The sequence below is a fragment of the Lonchura striata genome, chromosome Z, assembly GCF_050655825.1.
Source record: "Lonchura striata isolate lonStrDom1 chromosome Z, ASM5065582v1, whole genome shotgun sequence".
In the NCBI taxonomy this organism is placed as follows: domain Eukaryota; kingdom Metazoa; phylum Chordata; class Aves; order Passeriformes; family Estrildidae; genus Lonchura; species Lonchura striata.
In genome coordinates, this window is record NC_140740.1 from 22952861 (window position 1) to 22968427 (window position 15567).

At 46.9% G+C, this 15567-nt stretch overlaps 1 pseudogene; it reads right to left on the bottom strand.

The window, feature by feature from the left end:
- Nucleotides 1–491: 491 nt before the first annotated feature.
- Nucleotides 492–7070, bottom strand: LOC146763703 (inositol 1,4,5-trisphosphate receptor-interacting protein-like 1; annotated as a pseudogene).
- Between the last annotated feature and the right edge of the window lie 8497 nt (nt 7071–15567).

Genomic DNA, 15567 nt, shown 5'->3' on the forward strand with positions numbered 1-15567 from the left:
AGTCACCCTTATATATCCTATTGCCGCACCAACCTCGTGGTAAAGCAGCTTTGCCCACACTCATGCACATGGCACTCTTCCAACCCAGCTCCTCCTTCCTCTTCCTGACTTGATGGTAGACCAAATGTTTGTTGGATCATTGAATTTTATTTTTTTAAGAATACAAAACTGTAGGAAAACCTCCTATGGATGTATAATTTTCCTTAACAAAACTTTTGACATGTTTGAAATCATGTTAACCTTCCCAGCTCTGCCTTGGGAGATTTTATAAGTATTTTCACTTGGCTATCTTCTTCAGAGTTCATAATAAAGGAACTAAAGAATCCTAACAGAACACAAAATATGTCCCATGAGGAATGATTGACTTCACCTTCCTCAATTCCTGTTTGGTTGCAGTGCTGTCACCTCAAGAGCACAGCCATCGTGGCAGTGAGACGGAGAGGTGGCAGCTCTGTGGCCCACACAGTGCTGCTGGCAGAGACGGCTGCTGCCTACTCAAGGCTCAGGCAGGCACAGGAGCTGCCTTGCTGCACGGCCAGAACCATCTCGATGCTGCGGTGCAGGCCAGAGGCGCCGCTCAGCCGGAACCTGCAGAACTTGCCGCAGGGCAGCGCCGGCAGCTGCAAACGGCGCGAGTGCGGCAGGAGCAGCCAGGCCGACGCCACCAACATCTGCACCCAGCGGGTGACTTTCTCTGGGTCCAAGTAGGAGCCCGTGCAGAGGGTGTCCATCAGGTACCACTCCTGGTCGCTGGGCAGCTGGCCACCAGAGGCGTGGAGAAAGCACGTGTGCCCCAGCAGCTGCTCCCCGGAGCACAGGCACTCCAGCCCCACGCGGATGCGCTCGGCTGGCGGCCATTTCCTGCTCTCCGGGCTGAAGGAGTGGCCGGGCGGTGGCCGCAGGATGACCAGCGTGCGGTAGGTGCTGCTGTTCTCCTGGGCGCTGCAGGTGGGGCTGGTGTCTGTCCCGGCGGCCGGGTGCAGCTCCGGCATGAAGTTTCTCCGGGACAGCACTCGGCAGACGCTGAGAAGATCGTCCACCAGCTCCTACAGCACCCTTGTGCTGGGCAGGCCCTGCTGCAGAATCACAGAACAGCTGAGCTTGGGAGTGACCTTTACAGGCTGTCCACTGTGACCCCACAGCAACGAGCAGGGACATTCTCACCTAGATCAGGCTGCTGACAGCCCACTCCTGCCTTATCCTGGATGTGCCCACTGGTGATGGGCTGGGCACAGCCACAGTGCTGCCACCCTGCCTATACCCTTGACCTTCTCATGTTCACTGACCTTCTCCTTCCTGCTGGATCCCTCCTGCCTCCTCCTGCTGGCAGAGCCACGCTTTCTTCTCCTGACCAGCCAGCAGCCCGTAGCAAGAACCTGAGCCAGGACTGCTGCACTGATGAAAAGAAGCCACTGCTTTTCCATCACAGACCAGAGCAGGGCTTCCATGGTGCCACTGCTCCTCTCAATCTCCTGCAGGAGCCGCATCATCTCTTGATGCAAATATTCTTCACGCTCCAGCATACAACTGACTTCATTAATTTCAATTTCTTGGTTCACCTTCATTCCAGCATGGGTGGCTAACAGGGCCAGAAGGAAGGTCAGTGTTGGAGACATGGCCTGGTGGAAGAAAGAGAGTTCAGCATGTCTGGCTGGGAGGGAGCAGGGGGCTGGCGACACCTGCAATGTCCCCAAAGCCTCTCTGGGCACCTGCCACGCTGACATCTCCAAGCTCCTCTTCCCCCAGCTCAGAGGACAGTGCCCTACCCTGAGGGTCCCAGCTCCCACTCTGGCTTTAAACCCCCAGGGCACCTTTCCCAGCTCCCATCCAGCCCAGCATTCCCCCTGCATGTGCACTCACTGGCTGCCAGGATCCAACTGCCCTGTGCTGCCCCTGGACACAGGAGCCTGTGTCACCTGTCCTCTGTGATGTCACAGCCAGCAGAACCATGTCACTCAGCTGCCAAATGCCCCTGCTCACAGCTCCCACTGTGACCCATGCCCTGGCATGTCACAGCCCCCAGAGCCGCCTCCCGGCCCACGAGCCCCAGCCTTGGTGCCCACTGCCGGCCTCAGCGGCTCCTGGTGTCACGATCTGCCCATAGCGGGGTGTTGTGATGGTTCGTTGGCCAATCCCAAAAGTGCAAAAAAGGCAAACAGCAGGGCACCATCAGTTTAATCACAACAAACTCACCTTTATTAGGGACCAAAAGAATACATGTGATATTGGGATCAGAGAGGAAATAGAAGAAGAGAGAGAGAAAAGAGGAGGATGGGAATAGCTATTGACACAGGTGAGATCCTCACTGGTCCAGATGATGGGGATCCATCTTAGTGTGGTGGGGAAAGTCTCCAAAGTCCTACCTAACCCAGGGGTCCACTTATAGTCCACTGAGGAAAAAGGGGAGAACATACAGAACAATAAGAGTTTATTGAAACTGCTGTGGGAGAACAGGTGAGTCCACTGAAACCCCCAAGCAGGATGAACACAATAAAGAATAAGTCCATTGAAGTTACTGGAGAAGAACAGGTCATGTCAATAGTGGTCACACCACCATTCCCTCCATCCCTCCACTCCCTATGGCAGGGGTCTCAGTCTCAGTCCTTGGGGAGAGGGTTCTTGATCTCCGTCTGTCATGGTGGTAACGAGGGAGATGAGGGGTCTGCAGTGAGAGACAACCAGAGTCACCCCAACAGCTCATTTGGCTTAAGGATGGAGAGTGAAGCAGGAATTGCAGTAGGCCACTCTGTGCTGGGTCCACGCTGGGTCTTCGCCAAATCCTTGCCAACTCCTTGCCAAGTTCTTGCCAGGCTCCTTTGGAACAGCCAACATGACAGTGCAGTGGCTGCACCAGCACTGTTGCCTTCTCCAAGCCGGAACTGCAGTGGGAGAAGGGAGTTCCTGCTCATGGCAATCGGCAGAGAAATGAGTGAGTGTCTTCAGACGGCCTCTTATCCTCACCTGAGTGCAAAGCCAGCCACAGGAGCCCCCCAGGGTGTTCTGGATCCAGGCTGCAGACATCACTGAAATGGATGGGGACTGGAGCTGGATCTTCCAGTGCTCACCACCCTTGACTTCCCTTGAGATGAGCCTAAACCTCACCTGCAGCAACCTGAGCACATTTACCCTTCTTGCCCATCCGTGCATGTGATGTTCCCACATCACACACAAGCCCTTTGCAGGGAGTGACCAGCTTCCAGCTGATCTGCTACCCTGCCCTTGCTTTTCTGTTTCCCTGCAATGAACTTAACAGATTGTGAGAATCACAGCAGAGCATTTGGTTCTCAAGAGCTCTTAGGCAAAAAAGACCTTCACCAGTCACTACTGTGTGCATAGAGAAGGAGGTGCTGACAAACAGAAGGCACAGGCAGGGCTCTGACATAAGAGCTCCTGAGCTGTAGGATTCCATGCATTGTTCTTCCCAGCTGCTTTTCTCATATTTTGTACAGTTCTGGACAGGGCCTGCTGCTGAGAAGGGAGGAGGGATGTCTCAGCCTCAGCCACAGCAGCTCAGTGTCAACAGTGGGAGCAAACAGCCAACAAAACAAAACCAGACAAGGGGACATCTTCTGCACGGTGCCGAGTCAAGGTTCTGCTGTTGGGTTCAAACCACCCAACAGCACTTTGCACTGACTCAGGATCAGCTACACGTGTTTCTCCTGCTCCAAGGGAGCTGGTGCTGGTGCTGTTTGCAGCGCTTTCCCCCAGCTCTGGGTAGTTTGTTCAGTTGTCCTGCAGAGCTGGACACATGATGGACCTCAGCGACTCCTCAAGGGAGCAGAGATCATGAGGGAGTTCATGAGGGACATGCTGGATGTGCCATTGTCCTGAGGGTGCTCGTGGTGCATGTGCCATTGCTACCATCTGTCCTTAAAAGGCAAGACATCCCTAAATAAACAAGTGCCCAACATGGCACAGTGTCTACAAAGCGTCAGGAGTCTTTGCTGTCATTGCTGTCCTTTGCTGTCCTGGCTGCTCCTATGCGGCTTTTCCTGCCCCACCTTGCTGGTCTGGCTGCCTGGGGCCACAGCTGACAGAGAAACCAGGGCTGGAGCCATGGTGGTAGAAACCCCTTTCCTGTGCTTCTCATATTTTTTCTTGGCATTTCCCTAATTTTCTATTTCCTTTTCTTTCATCTTTCATCTTTCATGAAAAAAAAAAAAAAGTTGTATTATCGCTTTGAATTCTCAACATGTAACCTCCTTTGTGTTTTAATCTCACTTTCAGTTATATTTAGAAGTGAATTTCTTTCTGCAGTTGTGGGTCGAGACTCCTTAAGCCTATCAGAACGTCCTGCTTAGCTACTTCCCACGTTAAAGTCATTGCTCCATAAATTCCAGAAAATTCAATATAAAGATCATTTTTGCCTAAGAGTCACATGTCTGTTGACATGGAGTTTACAACACATCGTTCATGTGTATGTCTACAGGGCTATGTTGTAGTGCTTCCACATCCTGGCCCAAAATCTGTAATTCCTTAACTGGGGTTTGAATTTTGGATTGCCTTACATCTATCTGTGCATGTGTTTGTGCATCTACAGGAGGGGGTGTGGTAGAAGTGTCAGAATTAAAAGCAAGATGTTGCAAAGAAAAGTGGCCTTACTAGAAATGTGTTCAACAAAAACCCAAACCAACAAACTGTAATAGCTAATGGTCTTACAGTCTCAAGTCAAACTTACTTCCATTAGAGTAAAATATTGTGAGCTAAGAGCTGTGAAATAGCAGGATCTCCAAGTTACAGGACTAGTTTAAAAACCAAAGAAATAGCACCGAAATGTTTCGTTTCAAAAATATACTTTACCTGAATTGCAAACATGACAATTTTAATTTTCTCCTGAAGCATGATGATAAATGCAACTTCTTTTAAAAAAATTCATTGGAAACCCAGGACTTAAATATCTTTTGATCATATGGTGATGATTAAGAAAGATATTCTCCTTTTGATCTATCTGTGATGCTTAATCATGAACTTACGGAATTTGCCAATTCATTTTATAGCAATTTCACACCTTTACTCACATTCCCAACTTTGTGGTTTAGTTCTGAAAATTAGCTTATGTTCACTGAACAATGCAGCAACTTGTTTTGACTCTGATTGGCTTTCTCTGATGTAATTTGTTTTATATATGATTTTGTTTGAAAAAATGAAACACTGGGGCAGCTATTGAGCTGTTCTTATGTCCCACAGTAAATAAATAAAAATCCATCTGTTTTATAAGACCAGGTTGTACAAAAAGCCAGATAAGGTGAATTACGAGGTGGTTAAAATTCAAATATTCTTGGAGCTGTAAGTCTGAAGTTCGTCTCCTCTCGCATGGGAAGAAATTAAAGAGAGAGCAAACCAAATACTGCTGAGAAAGTTTGTCTTATTTCTGGCTGCCCAAAGCAGCTCAGCTGCCTAGTGCGCCCAGCTCATACATCAGGTGCTGAAGCATGAATGTGTTTCAATCCTCAAATGAAGTTGAAATCACTTTGGAAAAGCAGTTTATGACAGCACACACATTTATGGTGTCAAACATGTTTTATATTCATGTCTGTTGGTGGAGCTTGTGCTGCCGGGTTGGGCAGCACATCCTTGACTAAGGTTGATTCTGTTTCTGGTTTGACAAAATTATTTCTAGGGGGTTTTTTCCCTCTTCTTCAATTATTTTCAGCTGCCATTGTTACATTACTTCTGTTGTTGTTTGGTGAATTATGAAAAGGAAAGGATAGGAATCAGCCCAGGCATAAACAGGGGCAAAGGCTCATTCAGCTGCAGTAATACCAAAATTTCAATTGAGTCCACAGTGCTACAGCGTGGATGAGCAGAAATGCCTCCTGGTAACTGATCAGGGCTCCAGCAGCATAAACAGTGGCCCTGTTTTGTTTTGTGAAGGCACAAGAGGCAAAGATCCCAGGCTGGGATAGGAAGTTGTTACTGGGAACCACAACAATATTGAGAACAGAAGGAATAAGACAAAGAAACGACTTACAGGGAAAACTGTGACAACACTGACCCAGCTCTTCCAGGCCATGTATTTTCTCCTACCTGGAAAGGTCACCCTTCTCCTATGGGAAGAGAGAGAGCTCCTTTCTTAGTCTCTGGCAATGATGCAAGGTGGGATCAAAGATAATGATGGGGACATGGCCAGACTCTCGTGTTCTTTGGTCCCACCTTGCATCATTGCCAGGTGCAAGCAAAGGGACAGGTGTCTTCCCAATGTGGATCTTGGGGAAAGTGAGCCACCAGGTCTCTTCCCAAAATGGGTCCTCTGATGGGGGATGAAATTGGAGCAGAGGACAAAGCTCATTGTGCAGTGGGGGCAGTTACAGGGCTTCCCTTATTGGTGGGTTTGTTGGTGTTGGTCAAGGATGATGGCCAGGAGAAGCTCTTCCCACTCTCCAGACAATTGTAGGTTGTCTCCCAGTGTGGATGTGCTCGTGGGTGGATCATCTGGTGAAAGATCAGATTGGAGCTCTGGATTAAACTCTTCCTATGTGCCTCACACTCATAGGGCTGTTCCCCCATATGGATTTTCCGATGGCGAACCAGGCTGCAGCTCCAGCTGAAGCTCTTTTCACATTCTAAGCATTTGTAGGGTTTCTCTCTGGCATGAAGCTGCTCATACACCACCAGGTCCGAGCTCCAGCTGGATCTCCGGCTGCCATCCTGGCACAGGGTGGGTCTTTCCTCCTTGGAGCACCCTGAGCTGGGTTTGGAACTCCTCCTTGAGCAAGATCTCTGGGAATCTTCTTCCCCATTGGATTCTTGCACTGTGGAGCTGCTCAAAACAGCCTCTTGCACGAGGTTCTGCCATGGGGATTTGTCCTTCTTGGTCTACATCCTCAGCTCCTTTTCTGGGGGAGGAGGGACAAGGAGAGGATGGGATTTGTCTCCAAGCCAGGAGAAGGGGAAAGAGATATCTTCAATCTGTCCCCGGAAGGATAATGCTGGCAGTGGGGCTGTCCTGCAGCCGGGGGTGGTGCTGGGCTGGGAGATGGAGGAGAGAGGAGGAAAAGGGCAGTGACTTTGTCCTCACCTGCCTGGGTGTTCTGGGGCATCTTCCTCTTCCTTTCTGCCGGCTTGTTCATCCAGTCAAGATTTGGGAAAGGGAATCCTGTACTGGGGTAAAGCAAGATGAGAGTACATTGTGTTGGTGACATAGCCCACCGGAGTCCCGGCTACCTCTGTTGGCACTCCGGCACTGTGCCAGGAGTGGGGAACAGCTGGGAACTGGGTTCTGCCCACAGCTGGACCTGAAGAGCCAGCAGAATCAGCAATGTCAGGGACTGGGCGAAGGAGAAAGGAGAAGGCTCTCTGTTCTGAGGTTCCACAGGGACGAGTTTATTCCAGATGAAGGGGACAGGTCAAAAGGGCCCTAAGCACCTCAGTGCATGGGTTAAAATACTATCACAAACCAGGGGGCAGATACAAAAAAAAAAAAAAAAAAAAAACCAATAGAGAAACTTCAAGGGTAGAACAAGGGGATTACATCAGTAGTGTGGGACCAGTCAGGGTAGGGGGAGGAGAGAGAAAGGTCACAGGGCCCAATGGGGCGTCATAGATTAGAGGATTTCCAAGTGGGTGTTTGAATCAGGGATTGGTCCAGGGAGAGAGTGGCAGGGAAGATTCAGGAAAAAGAGTCTGACTTGCCTTGATAGGCAGGGAAGAAACTAGAACAATGGGAGGGGAATGGCTTGAGGGACAGCTCTAAGGGATTATACAACTCGGGGTAAAGCAACTTTGTGGAGAACATAGGCGAATAATAGAACGAACCATTCAACAATAACTTAACAAAATAAAATATGAATGGCAACAGGCTGGAGGTTCCTTTTGCCCAAATTCATCTGTAAAAGTTACCAGGCACGTCATGTCCATAAAAACCTCTGAAACACCAAGATTCAGAAAAAACTCCTACCCAGAACTTCCCCCACTCTGTCTCTCACCTTTAGGGCTTGTGGGGTCACTCATGTCTCTGCTGCTGCAGATCCTGTATTGGTATCCCATCTCTCTGGGCTGCTGGAGATCCTGGGAATCCCAAATCCCAGAGGTTCTTCTTCCCTGGGCTCCCCAGTTTGGTGTTGGAGCGGCTCCAGGGTCTCACCTGTCAGGGTCCCCATTTTAGGGCTCTGGGGTACCCATGGGTCCCCCTTGTCCATGCTCTCAATATCTCCAGACTGCCAGAGCTTCCCCCTCTCCAGGGCCACGTTTCAGGGTCCTGGGGGTCCTCCGCATCCGGAGATCTCCCTGCAGGCTGCTGAGTGTCCCCCAGCTCAGGTACCGCCACTCTCCGCTCTCCCAACCCCAGCCCTGCTGGCACCGAGTGATCCCCATGTGTCTCTGGGCGGACCATGCAGCGCCTGGCCTGGGCACACCAATCCCTGCTGCAGGGGGACCCCGCATCCCAGCTCCCACCATCAGGGCTCTGCCAGCAGCCAGCAGGGAGACCCAGCCAAAATTCTGCTCTCTTGGAGCCGCCAAGTGCTCCCTGGGCCACCTGGAACTCAACCCTGGTGGCTCCCAGGCGAAGGTGGTGGCTCCGACCTCGGGCAGCCACAGCCCACCCAGGGCCTCCTGTTTCACTTCTGTCAGAACATTATCTACCAAATTTATCATGTAGAATTAAAGAGAATTGGAGTAATACAATCAAATAAACAAAACAACACTGGAAATGTTTTGGGGTTTGTTGGTTTTATTTTTTTTGCAAAAAAAAAATGAGGTAATGCCATGAATTGGAAATAATAATTCTGTTCTATTCCACATTTTATAGAATTCCCCACTGCCAGCAAGTGTTTTTGATTTGTTTTAGGAAATTACAGCAGAACCACAGTCCAGCAACGAGGGTGCTTTCCTGAAGCCATATGGCTATCAGTGCTCATGTTGTGCATGCAGAATGGGGAGGAGGAAGAGAATGTAACTTGTGAGGAACTTTATGACAATGACCACCAGAATTACCTGCCCAGGTGTTGTGGTGGTGGTAGCAAATTGAGAACCCCTTAATGAGGAATGCCAAAACTAGTCAAGGCATTTTCAGCTAAAAAAGTTTATGCAAAAGAATGATAAATAAAGAACAAAGATCACAGTCCTTCTGCTTACTTGCTTTCCCCCCCCCCCCCCAACATTCCTTGGGGAAATCTTTGGGAATATTTCAGGATAATGAATCCAGGCTGATTCAGGAGAGTTCCTGTGACTGGGGACTGTACTGAAATCTTTGTCAAGAAAAATGCATATTTCCTTCTGGTAGATGGAATAAAAAGAAATACTAAAACCCAGCTGGCAAGGCCAGGGTGTTCCTTTCTGGCAGTCTCTGTGAAGCAGAGTCAAAATCATTCCATGCAGTTTTCACTCAGTGGATCACCGGTCCCTGCAGAGGTGTCCATGTGAGCATCTCCTTGGAGTCCCTTGTGGTTGGTGGGCATCCATTAAGTCAGTCAGCGGAGAACGTGAGATGATGACTCAGAGGAGCAGATGAAAGTGCCTGTTTTGGGATGAAATTGAACATTTCTGCAGCTTCCTTGCTGGTTGTCTCGTTGTGAGTGGCTGTAGAGGCAGATCTGGCAGTCTTTGTCTGTCCAGGGAGACTCCCACGCTGCAAGGAGCTGCCCTAAATTCCTTTGTGGAGGGGCAGCTGAAAGCTTTGCTGAGCAGAGGCTGCCCAGCAAGTGCAGTCTGACTGCAGGATCCGGCAGAAGAGGAGGAGGAGACCTGGGCACAAGTTGATTGAACAGCAGCACTTTTTAACCCCTACTGCCTCAATCCCTTAGTTCAGGGATTCAGCCTGTGTCAGAGAGAAGAAACTCTCTAACCAGCCTTGTCTTGGTACTGGGAGGCTTTCACAGCCCTTGTGGGACCATGCCAGGAGTGGAGGATGGACCTTCACAGACCAGGAAGAATCTTTACCCTGTGAAATTTAAAACTGTGTTCAAATAAAAAAGGAAGCCTATAGGAATCACCTCTACCGAGCCCCCTGAGACTTTTGTTAAAGTTGTATTCATGTTTCTAGCTAAATGGCATGGGGCTAATAACTCCTCACACTTAAACATTCTGTTAGGGACTTCATGTTTATCTAAGTGCTTTTTATTGCCTGAACTGATACAGAAATAAAGCAACTCAAATGCATCACAAAGACATAATTTCCTTCTTTGCCTCTTGTCGTAGTGGAGGAACTGAGACACAAAGGTGACAAGGCAGAAGAACTTTGAAGGGAAAAAAAGACGTGAAAAGACTTCTCTCATGTCTCTTGTGTCCATTTGCACGAAAAAAACCCTACAGGTTTTTAGGTTTCCTGCAAATATTCTTCTGTTCTTCTTAATTATAGAAGACTAAGCATATTTAAGGGTCTTTTTTAGAAATGCAAAGATGATAGATTTTAAATTAATTAATGCAGTATACCATTAATCAAGTCTTCTTGAAAAGCTTTAATTTAAGTATTGGATTTGTTGTAGTTTTTAAATTAAGCCATTTATTTCTAATGTCTTTAATAGAAGAGAATATTGCCCACAAAAGAATTAGATCTTGAGCAATCTTTGACTCTGGAGGTTTGGCTCAACTCACAGGACATGAATACTAAATTATTTCACAGAATATCCAGGATGTTGATGCTTCAAGTAAAAGGCTGAGATATTTGAATAAAAACTTAAAAATACTTTGCACTAAGTTATCTTAAATTCCTAAATCATCATTCAATGTTCATAAGCACAGTTCCTATATTTTCACTGCGTCTTATTCCCTGACAAAAAATGAAAAAAAAAAAGAGAAGCACAGGCAGTCTGCAGCTCTTAAAAATCTTGTGTGTTCTACACATGCTGAATTCTAGAGCTGGGATACTGCTAAATATTAAAAAGTTTAATCACAAAGAAATTTTTTAACATCAGATGCCTATTGTAAAAAAAAGAAAAAAAATAACAAATAGTCATATAGTCTGATGAGTTTGTTATCCTGGAGATAAACAGGTTTCAGTGTGTGAAAGAAGGGGCTGTAAATTTTGATTGTGATTCTTAACTCCATATTCCTTTTTTGTTGTTTGTTTGTTTGATTGGTTGGTTGAATTTTAATACTTCACTGGACAATGCCAAACCTGCTGTGTCTGCTTTGTCTGCAGGAAGATGAAGGAGCAGATGGAGTGGTTTGTCTGTGATAAATCATGGCTGCAGAGCCTCTGATCTAACTCACAGAAACAGGCAAACCACCAGATGTAAGGAAAGGTAGCCTGATACACAGACTCACAGAGATGTAAATCAGCCTCTTCCAAGATCTCAGCTGAAATATTTGGAAAAATAAACCATCTGAAGCCACGAATATAATCAATGTTGTGCTACAGAGCACAGCAACAGGCCCAGCCCTCCACAGTAGGGCTCACCACCTCTGCAGAGGGTGATTTGCTCTGTGCTTGACTCTCACCATCTGGGAAGGGCAGCACTTTGAGGCACAGTTCTCCATCCCTCATATTAGAGAGACCTTTGGTTCAGAGGCTTCAGTTTGCAGGAGTCTTTGCTAAATAATTTTTAAAGGAGAAGGATAGTTAACTCTTCTGATGGAAACAGCTAGTGATCGCCCACTGAGATTCAAGCAGAAAAAAAAATGGAATTGCTGCTTTTGTGTCAATGATGTCTGCCGTTTAATTTTAAATGCACTCCTCTGTTTGTAATAAACCTGACACTGATTTCCCAAGGTGAGCACTCAGTGCTGCCTTCTCCCAGTCATCTCATCTATTGGTAGTGAGTTTCTCTTATGAGGGCTCTTGTGAGCTTGCCGCTTACCCCTGCTATCATGTCCCTGACAAACCATGTTACAGCTCTTCTTCCATTGAATTCTAGACAAAAAAAATACATACAGAAAGAGCAAATTTTGCTCTTAATAGAATTAATTACATTTAATTATAACTTTGGGAGTATTTCTTCACCATTTGTATCATGGTTTATTGTAGCCATACTTCACTGTTACTGACAAAACCAAAATTCCCAGAAAATTTGGCATGTTGCAGTTCCCTGTAATGGTGGGAAGCTCATCCTCTCCTCTTTTTCACATGTATTTCTGCAATGTCTGACTTTTTTTAAATTTAACAAAAGGTATCTTTTTTGCAATGCAAATCACAGAATAATGAGGTTGGAAGAGACCTCCAAGATCAAGTCCAACCTATGCCCTAGCACTTCAACTAGACTATAGCACCGAGTGCCATGTCCAGTCTATTTTTAAACACATCCAGAGATGGTGGTTCCACCACCTCCTTGGGAAGACAGTTCCAAGACTTGATTATTCCTTCAGTGAAAAATTTGTTTCCTTATGTCCAACCCATACCTTCCCCGACGTAGCTTGAGACTGTGTCATCTTGTTCTGTCAGTTGCTGCCCGGTGCAAGAGACCGACCCCCACCTGTCTGCGACCTCCCTTCAGGAAGCTGTAGAGAGCAATATGGTCACCCTAAGCCTCCTCTTCTTCAGACTGAACAACCCCAGCTCCTTCAAACGTTCCTCACAGGGCTTGTGTTCCAGGCCCCTCACCAGCCTTGTTGCCTCCTCTGGATGTGCTCAAGCATCTCAACGTCCTTCCCAAATGGAGGGCTCAGAACTGGACACAGCACTCGAGATGTGGTCTCACCAGTGCCGAGTGCAGGGGAAGAATGACCTCCCTGCTCCTGCTGATCACACAATTCCTGATACAGGCCAGGATGCCCTTGGCCTTCTTGGCCACCAGGGCACACTGCTGGCTCATGTTCAGCCGGCTGTCAACCAGCTGTACCCCAGGCCCCTTTCCACCTTAACACTATCCAGCCACACCTTCCCTAGCTTGTAACCTTGTAGGGGATTTTTGTGACCAAAATATAGAACTCGGCACTTAGACTTATTAAACTTCATGCTGTTGGTAAAGAGTTCAAAAGGAATGTAAATAATTCATTATCTCCCTTCTTGTTCACATTGTTTATAGATATGTCCTGCCACTGTGTGCCATTCACAGCGCACCAATGGGTTGAGATGTTTTTACTTTAAGACCAATGAAATTGGTCTGCACCATGTGCTCTATAAAATGAGCAATGTATTTGAAATAAATCAGTTCAGTTCTCTTCTTTGCCTTCTGACTTGGAGACTACTTCATTCCTGTCCTGCCTCAACAGTGTCACCACATCCTTGCAGCAAATTATCAGCAGCTAAACGTCATGGTTATGAATAATTCCAGCTTGCCCTTGCCCTGGTATTTCTCACTTCTAGAACAATTTTGGAACAAATATGGAACAAATTTTTCCATTATAAAGTCAGTCATATTTATTAGTAAACCTCTCTCCCCTGTGAAAGTGGCATCTTAAGCATTTAATTCTCTCAGAGAATGGTGAATAACCTTTTTTTTTATATATATACAATTACACTGTTTCACTGAATCAATACACCTAACAGCTGTTTCTGTTTGTGTGTTTTATGGAGGTTTATGTCCCATATTTAATGACTGTCATTGTGGAGAACTGCAGACACAGCAAGAAAGTTGCTGCCCAGAAATAAAAGATACAGGGGAAAGAATATTTTTCTTGGACATGCTTTGCATCTTCAGAATTCAATAGTGGATGGAACAAGAGAAAAAGGAGAGGAGAAAAGAAGAAAAAGGCTCATCACGTGTATTATATGCTTTCACTACTTTTTTTAGCTTATGGCTGGGCAGCAGAAAAACACTGACTAAAGCACTGCTTATTTTCTTATCCTGGAAGAGTTTTTTTTTTCTTTTTATTTTTCCCTCTGGAAACGGGGGATATATTGGATAGCTGTGTTTAATTTCTTATAGAGTACTTTAATTTTATTTGTGAAAAGCACAAGGGGCTTGCGGAAATGAACAGACCCCTAGACCACATGGGAGATTGGTGAAAGATCTCCAAACTTGGACATCAAAATGAGAGATGGGCACAGACTGGTGACCCAAAAATTAAGAGGATTTATTGTTGCTGTGCGAGACCGGCTCCGGGCTGGCGCCGGTGGGAGCGCAGGGGGAGAGGGGAGAGGCGGCACCGCTTTCCCCTTCGGCTCTGCGTGGCTCAGCTTCAGCACGGGAACAGAGGAGAGGGTGACACGGGGCTCGGGTGCAAACACGTGTTTATTGTGGGAGCGTGTTCCCGAGACCCCGGGGCACCGGCCGGGGGTCGGTGATACCCCCAGGGGAGGGGGGAAACAGGAACCGTGGCCAATGGGGAATGGGCAGGGGGTGGGGAAACCCTGGAGACCCGGGGATGGCGATGGGAAAGGTGGGGAGGGGGCATGGACCGACCATGTGGTGAGGGGGAGGGATAAGGGAACACAGGATTGGGACAAAGGATGGAGAGGGGGGAGGGAGAATGGGGGGAGAAAAAGAAAAAATTGCAACTTCCACAATTTATTAATATGAAATTAACAAACAGGAATGAAGATGCACTGTACAGAGGGGTGCACCAAAAAGGCCCAGGGCAAGCATAAACAGAATTTCTATAAAGTAGGATAGAGATGGAGTTTGAGGGTGGGGGACCAATAGGAAAGAGGGAGTAGGAATATGCAGAATATTGCAGCACTTTTAAACCAACGATTTCACAGATAACCGAGAACTTTCTGGAGGTGATTTACATGTACACACAGGGGATGCTGGGAGTGCACCAATCTCCTCCCCATAACTGCAGTGGGTTTCTCCCTGCCATTTTCCTTAAGTCTTGAAAACATTATTTCATCCCAATATCTCCTTCTCCTTCTCCTTCTCCTTCTCCTTCTCCTTCTCCTTCTCCTTCTCCTTCTCCTTCTCCTTCTCCTTCTCCTTCTCCTTCTCCTTCTCCTTCTCCCTCTCCTCTTTCTTTCTCCTCCTCTTCCTTCTCCTTGACTTTTCTGTTGTAAGATTTCTGAGAGAGACAGGACATGATTTATATTTAGAGTAAGGATTGAGCTACCCCTCAGACTAGGCCTCAGATAAGCAGCCTTGGTGGGGCCTGGAAGCATTGATGTGCTAAGAAATTAGTGGTGGTGCAGTTAGAAATTATGCTAAGGTAACCACCAAGTAATGAACTCTCTGAGTGTGAATTAGGGTAGAGCTGCAGCGTGAAAAGCCTGACTACCTTAAGGCAAAGGTAAACAATATTTACTGACCAATGATAGCATGTTCACAACTTGTAATTATATTGAAGTGTATATAAACTGCCAGCTTTTAGACAATAAACGGAGAAAGTAGCTTGATCTGCATTTTGGCCAGTCCAGCTCCCCTCATATTATAACAAGTCCCTAGCTTCTGTCAGAGGCCAGAACAAGAAATGAGACACTGACTTACTCTGCTGCCTGCTGAAAGAATCATGTACTGAGAATTTATTGTTATTGAAAGTACAGTTTAAATTACAGGAGGGTCTCTTGCCTTGGTGAGCTCTTAGCCCTCTGTGATACACCTCACCTCAGTGCAGACTTCAGGCGTTTGTTGTTTTCTTTTTCTTCCTCCAAAACACCAAGAGATCCAAATTCTTGGTAAAAACGGGACTTCTACATTCAATCAAAGCCAGAGAAACTCTGCAGGGCTTCTTCTTCGATACAGATAAAATACCCTGGTGATCTTACCACACCCTCTTCTCAAACTTTTGGCACCAGATCGTACTCTAACACCATAA